The sequence below is a fragment of the Elephantulus edwardii genome, unplaced genomic scaffold (assembly GCF_000299155.1).
Source record: "Elephantulus edwardii isolate Elephantulus edwardi_28Jun2011 unplaced genomic scaffold, EleEdw1.0 scaffold00023, whole genome shotgun sequence".
Taxonomy (NCBI): domain Eukaryota; kingdom Metazoa; phylum Chordata; class Mammalia; order Macroscelidea; family Macroscelididae; genus Elephantulus; species Elephantulus edwardii.
In genome coordinates, this window is record NW_006399773.1 from 26,268,457 (window position 1) to 26,273,903 (window position 5,447).

A 5,447-nucleotide genomic window follows, 5' to 3' on the forward strand; every position below is an offset into this window, starting at 1 on the left:
GTAAAAAGTATGAGTTTCATTGTTTACCTTTTTCCCCCTGAACATCATGATAAATAGATTCTTAGATGGCATCTCCTAACTTGATAAATCCTATGTCCTGATGATCATACGGTTGTCTAATTGATTTTTCTTGATTGCTTCAAGGCAAAAGTGAGTAAAAATTGTGACTGTCACATATCCCTAAGAAGTACATTCTATTAATAGACTAAATGGGCTTGGAGTTTGACACCTCGGAGGTCAGACTCTTAAATAAAAGATAGCCTCACTGAAACATTAATTGCACATATCCTTACTTCAGACAATGATACAATATTTTCTTTTTAAAAAAGACACGTAAAAATGAGCCTACTATCAAGAACTGATAACTACTAAACTGATAGAAGAATAGAATGACTTATTTATTGATGGAAATACTAAAATGACAATTTAAATACTAAACTTTTAAAAGACTAGGATGGAGTATGCACCTTGAAATAAGAACTTCATATGGTATAGTACATGCAATAAGAAAATCTGGTGGTGAAGGGATTAAATATTGGAATGCTACATAAAAGATTGAAGGTTTATACCCACCAACAGCTTCATAGAAGAAAGATGGGACAACCTGCTTCCATAAAGATTATAACCTTGGAAACTATGAGACATCACCTTTAGCCGGTTACTATGAGGAGGTTAGGCTTAATGTCCTAAATAGGGAAACTTACGGATCTCACAGCTACAAAAGCACTTTGAAAAACTCTTGCTTTCCTTCAGTAAAATACTAGAAGACTCTAGAAGATTAGAAACTCTCGGTCACCACTAGAAAAACCATCACTCATCTGTCAGTTTGTCATGTTGTGATGGCTTATGTATTTCTATCATGCTAGAAATTGTGCTACTGGTATTTCATATATCGCTATGGTCATTCATGACAGAAATTCTAGACTAAGACAGACTAGAAATAAAAGGAAATCTGCTTCTGAATTTTTTTAAATGCCTAATGAAAACCGTATGAATAACTGTTGAGCGTTCTCTGATACAGTACAAGAATATGAAGTCTCCAGGTTGGAAGACATTCAAAATAATATTAGGAAAGAGCTTTCTCCTCAAAGTAGAACCTACTTAATGGTATAGTGGAGTAAAGCTTTTGCAAACCTCACTTGATGGTGTGACACGATTCAAAATGCTAAGAAGTAGCTACAAACATCAATTAATAACTAGAATGAGGAAAATAGGAAGCATGAACCTAGGTAAAATGAAGTTGTCAAAATATAATGGAACTTATAATGATCAATATCTTAGCCATTCATGAGCTGAAATGCATTACTGTTGGTCACAGTGAATCAGATAATCATATGGTAACTTACATTCATCTCCTCCAAGGTCCTCCTCTCCTGCAGGGATTGTGGTGAGGGGGGCAGGTGTGTTGAAGGCAGTGAGATTGGCTCAGAATAGGGCAGGATTCAGAAGTATTGTTGATAGGGTCACTATGGGTCATAGACGACTCAGCAGCACACCACAACAGCCATCTGCACAGGAAATGACAAAATAAGGAGAAATAATGTCACATTCATCATCAAACAAAAAGCAACGGTGTTACCTGAGAAACATGGTTATGCCACCTGTGGTCAGAAAAACCAATCTTAGAGACAGAGGTTAGAGTGGAAAAGGTTGCAGTTTTATTTACACATATATATATGCACACACACATATAGGAAACAGGTTGGAAGCAGGAGTGGCATCCGCTTCTGAAAGGGCTTGTCTTCGGAAACTCTATGAGAGTGGAGAAACGACAAACGTTATACAATTGTTCAGGTCTTTCGTTCATAAGGTCACTATGAGTCATCTACGACTCGAGGACACTTAACAACAACATAGGAAACGGGAGTTAAGAGCTTCACAAATCTGTCTCCCTGTCTTGGACATGTCAAAGGTTTATTTCAGGAAACAAAAGGATAGTAAAATATGAGAAGTTTTTCTTTTATCTATTGGAAGCAGGAGTGGCATCCACTTCCTAAACAACACACCTTTGGAAACTCTATGAACTTTGATAAATGTCTATAGCTGTAGGGGGGCTTCAGGCCTTTTGTTTACATTGTCACTATGAGTCATATTCGACTCGAAGGCAATCAATAACAACATCATTGAGGAGAGGCAAGACAGTGAATGCAAGTTTTGAAAATATGTTATTCTGTCAGAGTATTTGGGCCTGGTGATTGTATCTTGGCTAACCTACTCAGCCTTCTCAAAGTCTCAAGATTGCATGACAAAAAATGAAAAAGTCTCAGTTTTAGATTAGTAGGTGGATAGGCAAACAACAACTGAAGACTTCTGATAAGGAATCTTGTCAAGAGATAAACGTTTTCCCCTTCTAAAACTTTGTAGAGAGAAGAATTAGTCTTCCTTTAGCTTATGGTAGAGTGAAAGATTGATTGCTATTATGTATCACTGAATCAGGACTAACCCATAGCTGATCCCCTAGAAATTTTTCAGAGGCAGTAAATCTCATGAGGAGGCTGTCAGTCTCCTGTGAAGGAGCTGGAGGGTTCAGACCCATTCCTTTGCACTGGTAACTCAATTCTTTACCAGTAAGCTCATGCACTGTCTGAAGGACAAATAGGTATGTCTTGGAAAAAGTGGAGCCAGCCTGCTTCGTGGAAGCAAAGATGGCAAACCTGAGTCTTTCATGCTTTGGCCATGTAGGTAGGCAAAGGAAGATGAAGTGTCAGTGAAGGAGAGGAAGACCTCTAACGAAAGGGATTGACACAGTGGCCTGAGCAATGGATAGTAGTGTTTCAGAGATGATAAGAATGGCACAGGATAGGGCTGGGTTCAGGTCAGCTGCTTATAGGGTCACTATCCACTTCCTAAACAACGTGCCTCTGGAAACTCTATGAACTTTAATAAATATCGATAGTTAGAGAAAATCTTCAAGCCTTTTGTTCATAAAGTCCTGTGAGTGTATTCCACTTAATAGCAATCAACAACAATGGGTCATACTAGAATTAACCACCTCTAAAAACATCATCATCAAACTACAAAGGACAGTCCTTACTGCTCAGGATATTATTACAGAGTATTTAAGATAGAAATGGATTTCCTACTACTGAGCTGTAATAAGGTATTAATTTTTCATTATTTTATTGATAGTCAAAGCAACAGAAATATATCTGTGATAGAATAATCTTGATGTAAACAAAAAGACTAGCTACTCCAATACTATTTAAATTTGTACCAGCCATTGTATTGTTTTCATTCAGGTTGGTGTGAAATGTTTGTGTTGTTTTTTATTTAAACCTCTTGTTTAGTTAACAAGACCTTCTGGAGGGCCTTTGTATTTAAAAGTTGGGCCAGAAGGATTATATTTGAATCCCTTGTTACTGTTACTATATTTTGGAGGAACATTCTTCTAAATTATATAGCACTCTTCTATCAATTTGCTGTGTTTAGGTAATCTGGGTTTGCTGTAACACTGAACCTTGTGCCACTGGGGTCTCAAAAGCCATACTAGTTGCCCATGGTGGACAGTGTTTGGTGGAGTTCCCAGATTAAGACAGGTTTGGAAGCAGGAATGGCATCTACTTTCTAAACAATATGCCTCTGAAATCTCCATGAACTTGGAGAAACAGTGATAGTTAAGGAAAGGCCTCGGGTCTTTTGTTCATAGTTTTGCTCGCTTTGATGGCAACCAACAAGAGCAACAATAGCAGCAACAACCAGCCATAAAAGTCAAAGATGAGGAAATTAACACGTTGATGCAAATGACTGGAAATATGTTTCTAAGCATGGTTGTCAATTTCAAAAGTGTGTGGCACCGTGTAGATTTCTAGCAATTTCTTAGAGAAATTGATGAAAATCTATTCTGTGACTGTTTCACATTTTCTTCGTCTGTGCATTTGTTAATAGACAATTGAGCAGCTCCCAAACTCTGTAGCAATGGGCGTGAGCAGTGTCATAACTCTTATTTATTTAGAATAAATATTTAGTAGTGGGATTGCTAAAGGGAGCTCTGGTGGCTTAGTGATAAAGAAGGATGCTGCCAACACACAGCTATGAGGTTCAGATCCACCGGGTCCTCCGTGGGAGGGAGATGGACAGTATCCTCAGCTGCTATTAACTGCCTCTGAAAATCCACTGAAATGTCAGTTATGAGTCAGTTCTGACTCACCAGTGCATAACAACCACATTGGGACTGCTGGATCAAGTGGCAGTTTTATTCCCAATATTCTAAGGAAGTACCAAACTACTTTCTCTAGGGGTTGCACCATTTTACAGTTTCAACAGTATTGTACAACAGTTCCAATCTTACCACACCTTCAATAGCATTTGTTGTTTTTTGTCTTACTGAGCTTGGCTGTTGTTGGGGGATGAGATTGAATTTTTCTCTTGATTCGATATGCATCTCTCTAAGATGTAATGATCATGAATATTTTTTCATATGCTTGTTAGCCATCTGAATAAATTATGCAATACTAAAAACAATAAATAATTCATGAAACCTTGGTTGCAGCTAATGGATATAATGCTTCATAAACTAAGTCAGTCACAAAAAGATTAATATTATGTAAGACTACGAATATAAAAGGGAGCTCTGGTGACCTAGTGATAAGAAGCTGTATGGCAATACCAAAGACACATGGTTCAAATTCACCACCTGCTCCATTGGAGGATGGGCACTCTCCTCCCATACAATTTATTGCCTCTGAAAAACCTGCTAGAGGGTCAGTTATTGGCTGATGCTGATTTGAATAGCAGAAAACAACTATTATGAAAATTTAAATAAAGGCCTATCAACAGATAGATTCATTTTTTTATAGTTATCAGAGTTAGGAAGGGAGGGTGTAGAGAGGAAAAACTAGTAAATGAAGAAGTTAAAACCGCACTGGCTGGTACCAAGCCCTATATGGCTCCTGAAATCTTCCAGTCCTTTGTCAGCGGGGGAACTGGCTACTCTTTTGAAGTGGACTGGTGGTCAGTGGGGGTGATGGCCTACGAGCTGCTTCGAGGATGGCGGCCCTACGACATCCACTCGAGTGACGCTATGGAGTCAACTGTTCAGCACCGTAAGCGTCCCATACGTCCTGACCTGGTCCAAGGACACAGTGTCTCTGCTGAGGAAGCTCCTCACTGTAAACCCCAAGCACCGTGTGTCCAGCCTCCGTGACATGCACGCCTTCACTGGCCCATGTGTCCTGGGACGACCTGAGTCAGAAGAAGGTGGAGCCAGGCTTCGTGCCCAACAAAGGCCTCCTGCACTGCGACCCCACCTTCGAGCTGGAGGAGATGATCCTGGAGTCGAGGCCGCTGCACGAGAAGAAGAAGAGGCTGGCCAAGAACAAGTCCCTCGACAACAGCAGGGACAGCTCCCAGTCTGAGAACGACTATCTTCAGGATTGCCTGGACGCCATCCAGCAGGACTTTGTGATTTTTAATCGAGAAAAGCTGAAGAGGAGTCAGGACCTTACAGC

At 39.7% G+C, this 5,447-nt stretch overlaps 1 pseudogene; it reads left to right on the forward strand.

Moving 5' to 3' along the window:
• Positions 1-1,588: 1,588 nt before the first annotated feature.
• The window catches only part of LOC102846055, a 90,808-nt pseudogene continuing 86,949 nt past the window's right edge, over positions 1,589-5,447 (forward strand).